Below are 16,183 nucleotides of genomic sequence, written 5' to 3' on the forward strand. Positions count from 1 at the left end.
TCTTCCTGTAAGCTATTACCACGAAGCAAATGCATCTGCTTTCCCCACGGCAAGGAGCAACGGTGCTCACAGTTGGGTTTACTCTTGCTTGGCTCAACACAGACAGATGGTGGGCAAAGCAAGACTAGATGGACAGCTGGACAGATGGACAAAGGGTTTGCCAAGCAGCCCTTGAATCTGGGGTAATGTTTGTGTGTTTCTGCTGTACCTGCAATTATTGTTGTTTGGCTCCAGCACCTCTTTGCTCATTAGCCTTGGGAACACGATGGAAACGTTTTCCTTTTGCTATTCCCTTCAGATAAAACAGGCAAGATGGAGGCTTTTGGCCTTGCTGCTGGGTTTCAAAGCAAACCGTTTGGAATGTTGTTTAATTTCTGTTTCAAGGAAGGATAAGAGACAAAGAAAAAAAAGTTTTAATCACCATATGACAAAAATTAAAGTTTTTTGATGCCAAATGGAAATTGTTGACTTTTTCTTTTTTCCCCCTCCTTTTCTTTCAGGACCAGCTTAACCCACAGAACTGTCTTGTTCCTCCCCAAACTGAGAGATCAGTCACCTGTCAGGGCCCAGCTAGAAACACAGCTGGACACTCAACCCTCACTGCACACAGCTCTGTAACACTGAATGACTCCCAGCAAGTTTCACAGGTGTTCTTTATTTTCCCAAATACTCCCTATTTATGACCAAAAAGCTGACCTTAAACAACACTAGCTGTAATGTCTTAGAGCTTTTGTTTAATTCTAGGTAATTAAAAAGAAAAAAAAATAACCAGGAGCAAAAATTCCCTCCTACAGGCATCCTTCCTAGATTCTGGTGGGCAGCTGTATCTCAGCAGCTTATGGCCTGATTTGCTGCTGCTGGATGGTTCCTACTTCCCTGTGACGGGGAACGTATATATCCTTTACAGTGCAGTAATACCCACCTGATAAAGCAATAAATAATGGGAGATTTAACAGTATGTGGCTTTTCTATGTGCCCTGCAGGTTTATGCTTTGGTGCTAATATTTATGCCCTTGATTTATTGCCTTTATTTTCTGCCATTGTGAGGAACTCCCACCGCAGGAGGATGAATCTCCCGTCCCAACCCCCTGTGCAGCTGCTGTCCGAGCAGACTCCCTGGCAAGGATGCAGAACACAATACAAATACACCTTGATAACTCCAGCTGTATGCAAAACCCACCGCCAGCTCAGTGCCAGGAGGGAGCAAGATTAGTTGTACCGAACAAGGGATTAAAGCAGAGAGAGAGCAGTGAATGATGTCTTTTTTGGAGAGCGAAAGGTTTAGTCAGCAATTCCCAGCGGTGTACCAGTTAGCAGGTTGGACTGATCTCCAGGATGGGGAAAAGTCCCTAGAGAAAGAAAGGGGTGAACGTAGGAGCAGTGTTGCCATTACATGGGCCGTGACTGCTTCTGCCACGTGTACACTGAGGATTGGTACGGCATCAACCAACGACTGCTGCAGTGCACCAGGCATGGCACAACCTCAGTGCCCTGAGCCTGAGCATGCACTGTGCTCCACACCTGCATGGAAGGAGACGGACTTTGCTCTAAGGGTTTAAGCACAGTCATACAGAAGGATGGGAGAGAAGAAGAGAGCAGAAGTCGTGAACTAAATATACACAGATCGAAGTCGAGAGCTGTGGGCAAATGGCTGTGGGCTGTTCTGCTGCCATGTCCATGGGACAGAAGGACCCCAAGAGCCATAGCCTCTCTTCCATGCCTGAACCTCCCTGCCAGGAGGCTTGCTCCATATAGCTACCTTCTTTTGTCCCCATAAGGTACCTATATCCATGTATATAGTGTGGGCAGTGTGGAATAAAGCCCTGGGCCAGTACAGGGAGCAAAGCAGCTTGCTGTGCGCCTGCCTTGGAGGAATGGGACCCCTAAAAGGCACATGAGAAGTTCATTACCATATGCAAGAGCAAATCCAAATGCTTGCAGGCAATATCTTATTAAAAGCAGACCCTGGAACCTCACAAAAAAGCAAACACTAACCTGCTCCATGTGCTGCACAAATACAAACAGGCTTGCAAAGAAAGCCAGCCCAACCTCAGAGCATGCAACCACTTCCTAAACTCCACACAGATAAAGCCAAGTTTCCACCACAAGGGCAACCTAACGCAGCTCCGGCTCCAACAAAATCATTTGACTCCTTCCATCGGCTATTTCCATGGAGAGGGAGTTGTCTCGGCCTTCTCGAGCCCAGGAGCTGCACTGACAGCCATGGGAGAGCTGAGTTTTAACAAACAGGTGCTTGAAATGTGGGGCTCTGCAGCTACACGGATGACTAATATCCACCGGGCACCTGTGCATGCCAGTGGCAGCTTTCCTGCTGAGCTACATGCCCAATTAGGACCCATAATTGCACACAGATATTATCTAGGTTGCTGATGTCTTTGACCAGCTAAACGTCTCAGTACAAATGCGCATAACTCAGCCTGTGAGCAGCTCCACCGAGGCCCAGGTCGGTGTGTTTAAGGCCATCAGGATTTGTGCAGCTTGCTGCAAGCAACCTGGGGAAGAGAAGGGTTTATCCTTAAATTCAGCATGAGCTAGAGGTGAGTTATTGGATACATACAGCAGCATACAACACGAGTGTCTCCTTTCCAGTGCAGAGAACCTAAAAAGACAAATGCAGAGAAAAAAAGGAATTCACAAAACATTTGCATCAGAGGATATGGCAAAGCAAAGCCCCACAAGACCCCTCCCAGCCCCAGACTGTTACACAAAAGGCATCAACAATACATTTTTCTGTATTTAGCAAGTCAGCAATGCATTTTTTGAACTGGTGGCTGCAGAACACCAGCTCCCATGCTCACATCCCCAAAATCGTCCCACAAACTGTGTATTGTGCTGACCTAGGAGCCCAGAGGTTGTATCCTCGGAGTACCTGAGTTACGTTAGTGTCAGCACAGGGGTTCAGAGCATAAATGAACCTCCTGTAACATGCACAGAAAGAGCACCAGGAAAAGGGATGCTGCTTTGGGTTTTCCCTCCTGATTCCATGTCTGGAGAAGTTGTAGCTCAAACTTTAATCTCAGGCAACTTTACTGAGGGTGCAAAGGCAGCTGGCGAGCCCCAGCACCGCTCCCAAGCCACAGAGAGCTGCACCCAAAGCGCCCTGCTCAGCTAGTAAGGTACCCAAGGGCCAGCATAGCCTGTCTGTCCTCCAGCCACCCACACCCTGCTGAGACACAGGCCACTCTTTGAGCCAAAATATTTGGCAAAGCACAGCAAGCAGCACGGCAGGCCAGGACATGGCTCAGGCCATGAAGACAGGAACATGTCACGTACCTTTTGCCTCCTAGATCCAGACATTGAGCAGAGACAGCTGGGTCCAGGCACTGGCTTTGCACTCTCGTACCCAGCTAATGGGTGTTTGGTTTTCACTCCCAGCGCACCTGTGGAAATATTGTCCAGCAGTTACCAGGGATTTTCATATTACTGTCACTGGTGACAATTTTCTGTGCAATATGCAGTGGAAAAGACACACCGATGCCCTCAAAGCATGCTTTCCTCTGTCCTGTGGATAGCTTCTTTTGTTAACGATTTTCTTGAGATAACTGGGACAGCAAATTATTTTGAAATTGTTCTCAAAGGTATACAGATATTCCATTTTTTTGGCTGACAGCTTTAATTATTCAGCCCTGCTGTAGCACCAGATGAAATATAATCATAGGAACGGGCTTCCAACACCACAAATAATAGCCAGTTGTGGGGATGGCATGTTAAAATCAGCAGTGAAAAACAGCGCATACTCTCTGACCTCTACCCAGCAAAATCCTACTGTTGCTATAGCTGCTGTTCTGGACAGAGCGGTATTTCTGTTAGCAGTCACTTGTGAGAGAAAAGGACAACAATGCCTTTCCCTGAATCACTCCTGTGGTTCCCAGTCCGTGTGTCTTACCAGCAGACTGATCACTCATTTACAGCACAGAGCTATTAAAAAAGGTAAAAATTTCTGTGCCACACCTGACATACATTTCCCATTTGCTCCTGTGGAGAGGCTGTGGTTCACGCACAAGATCTGTGCTTCTGCAACAGCTCTCCTTAAAGCCAGCCCTCCAATGATTAGTGCTCTCCAGCTCATATTAGGGCCTTTCAGTTCAGGTTGAAGGGATAGCTCAGAAGAGGCACCCCAGAGTGCCCAGTCTGATATGCAAAACCACCGAGATGATGATGAAAATCCAATTAGAGCTTCCTGGGGCACAGCTCCTTACACCTTACACTGTGTTGTATTTTTTCCTGCAAGCGACACCATAAAGACATTAATTACAGCAGCAGCACAATACAGGATTTGAGCAGTCTGGCAAACCCCTGACCTGGTTTTTGCAGGCTCCTCTGATGGTGCCCAGCCATGGAGGCTGCTCTCCCCCCACACCAACCCACAGGAGCTCCCTCGAGCAGCCCCACAATGGCTTTCTCCAGAGCAAGCCTTGCTCCACCGGCCCAGCAGACACTGATGGTGACCCTAGATCATGTAGACAGGCTGAGTTTTGTAGTGGTGGCTCAGGCCCTCCGGTGCTCTGCCTCCATCCCACCCGAAACCACAAATCACATCTGCACTTGCAGGGACATTTTACCACCAAACATAAAACTGACATTTCTTTTTTATCATTTACGGGAGCTTAAGAAAAATAAAACTTCTACTTTCTTGCTTTTCGGGTGAAGCTTTTCAAGCCATCTAAGCCCTTCTGATGGGTTTATTACTTAAAACATGTGTTGGAAGGCAGAAAATCCTGCCCAGAGCCTTCGGGCACTGCACCCAGGAGGACTGAAACCTTCCAAAATGACCCCAAAGTTCAGAAGTGAGCCATGGTGAGGAAGTACATCAAAGCCCAAATGTGAGTGGAAAATGTCACTAAGTGCTTCTAAAACCTTGCTGAAATGGGGTACAAGAGACACGGTGAGAGGACTTCTGTCTGGCTACGATCAGTGAGGTCGAGGAGCACCAGGCTGGTTGGAAGAGGAAGGGCATCAACTTGGCTGACAGCAATGTGGGGCTTTAAGACGTCCGAGCCATTGTGCATAAATACTTCTTTAAGTGATTTTCAGTAAGGGAGCAGCTAAATGGCCAGGCTGGAAAATAATTAAAAGCTAAGGAAAAATGGAAAGAACATGGTGAGGAACAGGACCTCGCCAACTCCGTTTGTCAAAGTGTTCAGTCTGGTTCCTGTCTGGCAAAAGTCAGAAACACTGGCTGGGAAATTCACTTAGTTAAGAAGAGAAGGAAGAGCAAGAGTAAGTAATTAAGGTTCACATCATCCTTTGAGTCTGGCATCTACTTAAATTAGCTCATTTGATCTCTACTTTCTCCTCTAATCTGAGTAGTTCTGAAAGCATTATTACAGGACCCAGGTCTCTCTTCTGCTTTACCTCTTGGCCCTCCTGTTTATCCAATTAATTTCTTTGCTATGTATTTTACATTCCCTTGTCTGCATTTACCAGTTCCCCTTCAAGCCCTGTCTGCTCTTTCTGCTTGTGCTCTCAGCTTCCTTCCCGCACAATGCATTTGGGTTTGGGTTCATACATTTTTAGTAAACAAATTTCCAAGGCTTTTCTTAAGGCTGCTCAACCCTGTTTTGGTTATTTTAAAGCAAGGCAGTTTTCGATTTGCAGGTGCTGAAGGTCACCACTGTAAGGATTCAGAAGAGCAGCACCCTTGGGCTCTGCACCGAAAATCCTTTTTGTTAGCCGTCCTGCTGCCTTCTGTGCGCTTGGGAAGGAAGCAGTCCTACAGGCCAGATGTACTCTCAACGTTAAAACAAGACCCACTGGATTTTATTAGCAATTTTCTACTTTGTTAGCAATTTCACGCTGCCTATTAACATTTGTTTTTTTATATATTGTTATCACTCATCATGAAAGGCTAATCCTATTAGTGCTTTCCGTATTGTATTACAGAAAACAAACAAGAACAGCACAGCTATTCCTCCCTGTGCCATTCCCATGTACTTACAGACCACGTTTTCCTCACTGTCCACCTGCCAAGGCATGGCAGGTGGGAAGGTGCCACAGCAAACATGCTCAAAGGTGCAAAAATCAGAGAGGAGCTCTTTGCAGGCAGCGCGGAGCGATGCTCTTTCATGTACAGGAGCGTCTTGTTGAATCTAATCAGAAGTGATGTGTTTCCTGGTAGCATTTTTTCTTCCTCCAGTTACAAAACAATTTAACAGAAATCCTTTTGTTATCAGTTTTAGTATTTTTTCAATATTGCCAACAGCCAATACCATCCTGCTTCAGTTTGATTTTTAACTGAAACTTCAAATAGATTAGTTTTAGTGAAATCACTAATGAAATATCTATTCTAAAATCTATCCTAATTGATTCATCCCCCACTAAATACTGTAAAACATTTTCTGCAAGAGACATGCATGCATGCAGATGCATCTACAAAACACATTGATGCAGTATTTAAAGTGGAAGCATGATATTCTTGTTCATTATGAGCAGGGGAATGTAGGTCAGACTTTTGGATATATATCCTAAAATTGTCTTTTCCTTTTTTTTTCCCTTGTCACCCTGGAGTTCATTACAGGGTAAAAAGCAGTAGCAGCAAGAGATGTCAGCGGTAACGTCCCCGAGAGGTGCACCATGCTGCTCGGGACAAGAGCTGCCCGTGCTGCTTGTACCGCCCTGAGCCCTGTGCTTGTTCAGAAGTACGTGATCCTGAAATGTCAGAAGACATCTCTATAACGTGCTGCAGCATCTCACAAAAAAAGGGCCCAAATGTTTGTCCTACGCAGCAGGGCGAGTTTTCACCTTGCTGGTGCATTTGCATTCATAACGTTTTTTAGGCTTCATAATCCTGTTTTTGCTCTCACATCTGGGACCACATTAGCCTGACTTCCATTTAATCCAGGTACTATCAAGAGAAAGAGAGAGGGGTACATCTTCTGCGTAGTGGCTGTGAAATTGCCCTTATCCTTTGATATATTAAAATTGAAGTGCTGTAAATTTCTGTTGTCATGGAGATATTTTCCATGCCACGCCGCGATTGGCCATCTGAATTCACTTTCCTTTGGGTTTTCCAGCCTAATTAACTGTTATATTTTTTTGCTGGTAGAGAGGAAAAACCCACATGAACGCTTTTTGGTCTGTGATTGCATCCCTTGCAGAGCAGACTTCATTTTCATGTACTATTAAAGGCAAAACGCACCAGCTTGGCTTGTATTTATAAAGCAGAACTACTGGGGGGCGGGAGGGGAAGGCAGTAAGGCTCACGAAGGAGTCGAGCGTTATCGGGTCTGAGCACACAGTTGGTATTTATATCTGTAACGCAAAACAGCACAACCCTGGCCAAGCCTACATGCTGCGTGCTACAAGGGCAGGGCACGGCGGCGATGTGGGCGGTGAGGCCGTAACCGCAGGTGAGCGGGGCTGCAGGCAGAGCAGGCAGCAGAAGGCAACCGGGGCTCCCAGTGACCCTGGTGCATGGCACCCAGCCGCAGGGATCCCAAATGACACGTGCAAACTGTTCGTCTGGGGCCAGGCAACACAAGAGCACCTCTGGGCAAGGTCCAAAGCAGGCCAGTACCAATTATACAAAGAAGCACTGCATTTACTCATGCCTTTATTTTCCTTCCCCGTGTTGCTGGATTCTCCAGACGACTTCAGAGCCTAGGGATGAGCTGTCAGATTCGGAGAGTGGGCAATCCCACTTATTTTACATATATCCCCATGCAATTTCAGCTTACTGGTACGCTTCCAAGTGTCAGATACAACAAGTTAAACACCCGTGATATCAGATGCTGTTTGAAGAGAATGACTGGGGTACAGGTTCATCCATACCCAACCCCCAGTGATTAGGTTGATAATAAATTCAAAGCTAATTTATCTGCTCCTACAAGGTCTGCAATATGGACAGGCCTTGAGATCAGCTTCCCGTATGTTTTTCAAATTAAAGCGTCTTTGATGTACTTCCCTTCCTGCCTTTGAACATTTGGAGTCCATTGGTAACAAACTGAATGCTTTGGTACTAAATAGACTCCCTTCTCCTTCCCCCCAAGAGGATTAGCATCAGGTCTTAATTTACTAATGGACTAGAGACATCCATTAACGTAGCAATTAATTCAGTGCTAAAGTGCCTGTACGATGGAAACACGCTGAGTGCACAGGGAAAAACATTACTTGTGACGTTTTCCCAGTGAGCATCACAGGGCTAGGGTAGAAAAGACAATTTAACAAAGAAATAGCGCATTTATTCCTCGTCTGCAGCTCTGTGTCTAATTACAGCGTTTGACAACAATCCTACACTCGATTTTGGATTTTTGGATGAGCGTCCAGCTTTTTCCGTCGTTCAGAAATTAAGCGCAGTGCCAGCTCGCGCCAGCACAAACAGCGGCGGCTCCCTCTGAGCTTGGCAGAGCGCTGCCAGCAGCAGGGCAGGGTGCTGGCTCCCGTCCCGGCTGGCGAGCCGCCGCTGTGCCAGGAGCCTCGAGTCAACGCAAGCAGCTACAGCCCCTCGCAGCAGCAGCAGTGCGGGTCACTTCATGCACACCTCACCCTACCGGCGCTGTACCTCCATGTTGTCCAAAAGCAATCTGTCCTGCCGCTCCGGGGCCAGCAGAGCGTTTTGTTGCTCCCTCCAGACCTGCCTTGATGGGTGCTGGGCAAGGGGATGGTGCTTAGTGCTTGGGAAGATGAACTCTGCTTCTGCAAAGCCCACCGTCGCTCTTGCAAAGTGAAGCTGGGTGTTCAGCACGCTGGCATGCAGCTGCTTTGGTGGTGTTTGTAAAAGACAGGACGGGTGTTCCTCGCATTCAGATCCCCTCTGCTGATTGAAATTAGCTGTCCTTCTGAAAATAATTGCTGCCAGTGGTGATTATTACAATTAAAATGTTTACTAATGGTCTGCAATACCCAGACTAAACTTGGCACCGCGTGCCAGGTCACAGATGAACTTAATTAGAGATTATTTAGAAGCACGTCTTGGTTCATAAATTAAGCACCTTTCCAGCTCTGATCATTTCTATGGTATCCATCGCATTCAGATGAGGAAGACAAAAGAGTAACGGAGCAGTTTGTGCTTACAGCCTCTCACAGCGCCATGAAGCTGATCAGGAAACATTTTTTTAAATGCTAGATTACCTATTTTAGGAACGCACCAGCCAATTTAAATAAACACACCAAATTAATGAAGCTTAACAATTACGTGAGTTCAGGGCTAGCTAACACGAGCCTTCCAATGAATTTCATGTGGCAGAGTTTAATTTGTACGGAGAAGCTGGGCTGCAGAGGACACTGCAACCTTGAAACAACCTGCACCAAGTTCCTGTTGCTGGGTTTGTGGGTGCTGTTGATACGCATACACGTGGCTTTTATCATCAGTCCTGCTTTGACCCAAGAGCAAGAATACACCAGATTACCAATAAACTGATTGTTTTTACCTGGTAAAATGTTGCAGACAGTGAGTACGTACTGTGGTTTGATCAGTATCAATAGGGTAATGATTTCACGCTGCATTATCAGCATGAAGGGGATGATGTGGGTGCTCAGGTCCCAGTGTTCCTGGTGATCCTCATCAGTGACTGCTCAAGCAGGGTGAAGGAATTAGAGAGCTGGGGATACAAGCAACCCTGTTGACTGTTTATTGTGTACCTAAGGCAACACCCGTTGTGTTACGCCCTCCTCAGTCTCGGTATTGATCGCAAGATGACGCTCCAGATGTGTAAATAGCTCATCTGCAAGAGGGAAAAGGTTTCCTGAGCCGAGATGTTTTTGTTCGTCCAGTGCCAGCTGAACAGCTTGGCTGCCTCCGAGCCAAGCCGAGCGTGTCCTGGTGTGCTCCCAGCATAAAGCCTTCGTGAACGTCTTCACCTCCAAGCCCACGCTTCCTTTTAAAAACAGGGACAGGAGCTGCACATGGTGTGGGTTTGTAGGTACACAGAAGAGGTGCAAATGCACCCTTTGGGTAGGGACGGAGAATTTTCGTTACTGTGAGTCTTGGCATCATGAGAACTGTTTGTTAACATGCAGATATGGCCTCAGGCTTCAGACAAGGCATTGCAGAGGGGCTATGTACACTATTTGCTTCTCAGAGGGAGGCTCTGGGACCTGGCACTGTGCTCCTTCACCTCGCTGCCTGTAGCAGCTCTTCTGGGAGAGCCTCCCTGGCCATAGCACCGCCTGCTATTGTAGCCCACAGGAGCATCCCCAGTGCTCCCGAGTCACCCTCACCTCCAATTTATCAGCCACTGAGTGCCATCCGACAGCAGGGGACTTCGTGTCCCTCCGCTTTCATGCTCCGCTCTAAGAAAAGGAGCTCAGATCCCAAGCACGTGTTTGACTTCAAAGCTCCTGTGTTCACTGGTGATGTCCATACGTTAGAGTGGGGATCCACATGCCAGTCAGAGCTAATAGCAGGGCTCTGAACACGACATTCTCGCTGTCAGGAGCTGGTGTAGCATCAATATGCACCTGAGGGGTGAGCGTGTTTGGTACAGATGTGTTCACACCAGACGGGCTCAGGCAGGGACGTAGTGTTCTAGGTGGGAGCATTTGGGATAACCTCAGAGCTGGTGCTACACAGACACGTTATCCATAGACAGAGGTGGAATAAGGTCTTCTGCTGCTTTCCTTGCCCACATCTGCTTCTGGATCATGCCTTCGGATATTTTTTAGAAGTTAAAATAAACATTAAAGGCGTCAGAAGCATTTTGAAAGCTGGCATCTTGGCATTTCTCTCTAATTCTGCCACTGCATCGATGAAGATGGGGTTTTTTCAAAGCACTGCTTCTTCGGTTGGAAAGAATGGATCAAAGGAGACCAGAGATGACTGGTGCCTATAAATATCCTACTTAAATTCACCACAAACAGAAAGGAGCTGCATGTCGCTGTGAGCTGCGTTCACTCCTAATGCTACCGACAGCCTAGCCGGACTGGCACGGAGCGGGGCAAGGAGACTTCCCCTGAGGCTCCTGCTTCTGCGGTTTTAACAGGCTATTCTGGCACACTTTATTGGGTACCTAGTAAATAATTTTTAAGAGGTTTTATACAGGCTTGAGCCAGCTACACTCAGCACTATAACTGCTTTTTTTTTTTGCTCCAATCAATCGTCCATAAAGCTGTGAGCTGATGTTTACCTTCTTAACACACTTATCTGGTATTAATGGTGTAGGGGATAGAGGAAATTAAAAGCCCAGAGAAGATGATGCTGCTGTGATAGACAAAAAGGAGCCTCTCTTTGTACTTTTTAAAATTCATTCTCAGTTGAGTGGGAAGTGACTAGTCTAAAGAGGAATGTGAGACACCTCCCAAGACACTCGGGTGGCTGTCGCTATACTCACACAGCTTACCCATTGGGGTGATGCACCACCATCTATCTCTATGTATGCAAAAAGGCATTGCACATGGTACCAGCAAACAAACACATGTCCTCATCCTCAGCTGTTTGTTTGAGGGCAAGCAGCCACATGTGAGCTCCGGTCCCAAGAAGAAATGCCCCAAAATGCCCATAAACACAGCCCTGTGTCCTGTGACCCAGAGCTCCCCCCAGCCCACAGCACTTCATCACCCCACCACCTGCAGAAGTCAGCAAAGTCACTTTCCTTTGGCTTTGCTCCCTGTTTAACAATACATCACTTCTAAACCTTAAGCCTCAAAGGCCAAAATTCCCCTCAAAACATCCTGAATTGCTTCAGACACCACAGCTGTGTTGTTGGGTAAAGCCAATGGTGCGATGCGGACCGCAGCACGAAGGGCAGCAGGATGCTGCTCTTCGGGGCTCCGAACTCCCACAGCTCCACTTCGCAGCCTGCCCCCTGCGAACCATGTGTATCAGTCGTAAGCCAGAAGCAGAAAACCCGTGAAGTTTAAAAAATCTCCCCCAAAAGCTTTTCCCAGTCTTCAAGGCCAAGGAAAACAAACCAGCCTCACAGCATGCAGCGGGGAAGGGAATGGAGACCAAAAAAAGACCTCTTAATTAGAGCAAAATTCAATAAGCCCTAGGCTTGTTTTAAAATGAAAATGCTACCACATTTTTGCAGTGGTGACCTTACTTTCTGCCTTGAGGATTAATACAAAGCACAGAAGCATTTGCAGCCGAAGTTTTCAGTGCAACTGCCTGAGAGCATGCGAAGTTTCGGAGATAACGGCTTTCTGGGTCAGGTTGGCGGTTTCTCACTGAAGTTTTGACTCATTTTCTTCCATTTTCTTTAACTGTCTACTAGCTCCGCATGGCTCACCACGCTCATCTCAGCACCCAGGCACTGGCTCTCAAATATCCTATAAACATCGGTCACATCCCACATCTCCCCATGGGAACAGCACCAACTTCGCTCCTGCCCGGGTGCGACACTGAAGCTGCAAGCAGAGAGCAGAGCCAGGACTAAATGGGATTTCAATCAGACACTTGTTTCTCTTCAGACCCACTTGCTGTGTACAACAGTAGCTAATTTCAGTACACCTGAGCTGGGTATAATTAGCTGAGTATATGAGAGATTATTCAATTTATTATGTAAATGAGATAATGATTTTCCTATGGGTTTGCAAAACATAGCAGGATGAGAAGGTGCTAATCTGCACTTCCAGCTCTCACCTGCCACCCCAATATTAATACAACATCTTAATATATTAGATGCTATATAAACACTATATTAACATTTGTATTAAAGCAATATGAATACTAATCTTATTTGCAATGAGAAATCCCTGGGACTCACCCAACCACACACCTGCCTCCTCCCTGAGAGCCCGTTTGACCCCATGATGTGCCTATGGGCATGGGGTGCACATCATCAAAGCACCCGAGGTGCCTGTGTGAGCTGCGATACCAGAATTTCCCCCGCTCCTCCGCAGCCCCATTCTGCTCAAATTGACAGAGATGACCAAAAACCCTACTCCTCGCGCTGGGCTGTGCTTTCATGATCACACAGTGATGATGAAAGCTTTCTTGTCCAGCATTGCTCAGCGTGCTCCGCTCTGCCGTTTGTCTGTGGGGCCCCTCTCCTGCCAGCATTTAACGGTGCTCTGCATAAAGAGCTCTGTGGTACCTTGAGCATGAAAGGTGTTATTTACAGCACATTCCTACGCTGGTTGACTAGGTGTGCACACGGGTGGATTGGGCTGCACTTTACTGGAGCTGGAGCAAAAATGATGCAGAAAACCGGAACAGAGGATGAGCATCTCCAAGCTTGCACCACTGTGTAACACAGCCACTCGGAGCATCCCTCAAAAGTCACCCAAGGACCTGCTTGTGGTGGCAGAAAAACAAAGCTTTGGTGGCAGAAAAAAAAAAAAAAAAAAAAAAAAGCTCAAAACCCATGACAATATTACAGAGGCAGGTGAGCAGACCTGAAGCTGTTCCTGGAGCTTGCTTTTTATCGTCCTTACGGCTCTGTTTGAAGGGAAGGTCAAAGACGGTGTTTTTCCTCTCCAGTTTCTGTTACATGTTTTTCACATTTTTTCATGTGATAGTTTCTATGAGAACTGCACACCTTCCAGACACTAATAAAAAAAACTCAGATAATGAAGAGTGCAGCTCATGATAAAAAATCTCCAAGAATGAACCAGCCCTAAATAGCAGCATTTTCTGCTTTTAAGTTCATGTTTGTATGAAAGTAAAAAAAAAGGAGAAAAAAAAAAGGCTGATTTGAGAAATCGTAACTTCACCACAAATCACAAGCCGTGAAATACTGTACCTCCAGGGTGAAAGTGGGACCATTTTTAACATAAGGTAAGGGAGCCATGGCTTTGTTTCACCTGCTCAGACATGTCTGGGTAGCAGAGCAGCCTGCTGTAATGACTCCTTATTTCAGCTGTCCATTTGTCACAGCGGGTTTTCTTCCCGGTTTGGCAGTGCAGAAAAAGACCAGGGCTGGGAACTTTAATTCTCTGTTATTTTTTCCTGCCTGTAATTTGCAGATTCTCATGTTTCCTGGTATTACATGAATCCCAGTGAAAGGATTTACACCTCACAGACTGTGCAGGTCGCTTCTCCAGCTGAAGTGCAGAAGCCCTTTCTGCGGCTGACAGATGCCCAGGAGCTGTTCAGGCATTTTCAAGATGCTCCCCAGTTCAAGGACAGCACACAGCCCGCACTGCTGCCACTGACGTGGGAGAAGGCAGGAGGATACAGCTTTTTACTAGGAATTGTTGTGAGCACATCAGAGAACTGTGTCAGCCTCCCATTTGTACCGTGTGGCATGTTGTCTCCGCCAGCTCTGCAAGATCTTTGCACGGAGCTTGCAGTTATGCACATGAGCAGACACAGGACATCTTCATCGCTGAAAAGGTCTCTTACATACCCAAACAAAAACCTGACATTCAGAACTACTCAGACATATTCTGAATTGCTTCTGTGGCCTTCCAGAAAAAGGATGAGGAAGGGATTATTTGCTTTCTCCCACCCTACCATATCTGTATTCAGAAGAGTCTGTCTGCTACGTTCATTAAGCCTGGCTTCTGCAGACCTGGGCAGCTCTGCCAAAGCATTCAGTCCGGGCAGCAGAGCTATAGGTAGTAGAGGCCATAGGGGTCTCTACAACCAGTGTAGTCAAAGCTCATCTCTCTGGAGGCATGTGTGCTTGTTCATCATTTTTTCACCTTCTAGGAGAGCTGGAGCAGTAAAATGCTCTCTACTGGTAGTCCAGAAGGAGCAAGGATGAAGAAATAGTCTGAAAGAAACAGCCTGTAATTTTTAGAAGAAAATGTGGGATTTGGGATCCTAGATGCTATTCACATTGTGTGGGATGTGGCTGCCCTGGATGCCTCTGGAAATCCTACTGCAGTACTCACTGTCTCACAGCACCCAAGCAGTCCCCACATCTCCTCTGGGCTGTGATGCCATTTGTTACACTTTTTTTTTTTAAGTGCAGACCATTTTCAGATCCTCCTGGGGACAAGCAGGAGTCCACCTTCTGTCTCAGCCCCTCTGCCAGAGTTCATTCGGAGGCTCACCGCCATTCCTCGCTACGCCGACACGTTTTCCAAGCTGCTTAATTCAGGCTCCTGGTAACAAGTGGTTGCCCTACGAGCACGCTGGGACTCAGCACCGGGTGCTCGCTTTCCCTGCACAGGAGCCTCAGCTGGCAGGCAGCACGTGGCTGCAGGCAGGGGAGCTTCTACAAGCAGAGACAAAATGCTGCTGCTAGCTGGCACTACAAAGCCAGGCTCAGATGGCACTTCGTCCCTTGGAGGTACAGAGATGAAAAAACTAAGATGTGAAGAACTTAAATATTTCATCACAGACTTTGCTCTGTTTTGTTCTTCATTTGCATTAGTAACACACACTTTTAGGCTGCAAAAACACAGCATTCCATGGTTGTCGTCTTCTCAGCTTAGGGTGACAAAGAGCACCTACCTACTTGCAGCCACTGCATCCCAGAGGTAACGATAAGTGTGTCTCCATGATGAATGACCACACCTACAGAGCTTCACCAGCAGTCGTGGGCCATGTGCAGGAATACCATCCTGGGATCCAAAGGCAGGCTCCTCTGTAGGCACAAAGGAGTGGTGCAGCCCACATCCTGAAGGAGTCCCTCTGTGTGCTGCACTAGCAGGTGCTCTTTTCAGAGCATCTGAAAAGCATTGCGTCCTCAGGGGAGGCAGGGGGCTGAAGGGCCAGAAAGGGAAGGGCAACAAATTCAGAGCAAATCACAGCAGCTGGCAAAGGAGCTGCCTCAGAGAGGAACTGTCGTTTTTGCAGAGGAAGGTTGGGAAAGACGTAGAAATGTGAAAGAACAGCCAAGCTACTAATGAGGCAGGGAATAGCAACAGAATATAATAAAAGAGATAACTCCATAAAAACTCAATCTCTCGTTTGAAATGGGTGCCTGAAGTAGCAGTTCAGCAGTGCATTTACTCCACCTTTCTAAATGATCCTGGGGGAAGCACTTTGTTCCCAACCTGCTTTCCAAACTGCTCCATATAAACGTGGTTTCACAAGGCACCCAGCAGCAGCTAGCTGAACGCTTTGCCAGTAGGGACTCCAACACCATGGCAGTGAGAACAGCAAATAGCAACCCCCTTCAGACAGCAGGAGACCCCAGAGGAAGGCTCGGTATCTCAGACTGGGGAGGACCATTCAAAAATTAATATCAGTTAATTATTTGCAACCATTTTTAGTGCCTCACTGAAACCTCCCCGAGCCCTCCTCCGCTGCAGCAGTCTAGGAGCAGAGCTGGACACTGACAAAATCAACTTGCCTCGAGCAGGGGGCTGAAGGAGGTGACCTCCAGAGGTC

General features: G+C 47.1%; 1 long non-coding RNA gene across 1 annotated transcript in view; it reads right to left on the reverse strand.

Moving 5' to 3' along the window:
- LOC101804509 (uncharacterized) overlaps positions 1 to 16,183 on the reverse strand; it is a 163,608-nt gene that overhangs the window by 24,471 nt on the left and 122,954 nt on the right. The window contains exons 5-7 of the long non-coding RNA XR_011803674.1: positions 3,295 to 3,401; positions 2,579 to 2,620; positions 209 to 374 (exon numbers count right to left, since the gene is read on the reverse strand). This is a non-coding gene — a long non-coding RNA (uncharacterized lncRNA). The remainder of the gene's footprint in view (positions 1 to 208; positions 375 to 2,578; positions 2,621 to 3,294; positions 3,402 to 16,183) is intronic.

The sequence above is a fragment of the Anas platyrhynchos genome, chromosome 15, assembly GCF_047663525.1.
Source record: "Anas platyrhynchos isolate ZD024472 breed Pekin duck chromosome 15, IASCAAS_PekinDuck_T2T, whole genome shotgun sequence".
NCBI lineage: Eukaryota > Metazoa > Chordata > Aves > Anseriformes > Anatidae > Anas > Anas platyrhynchos.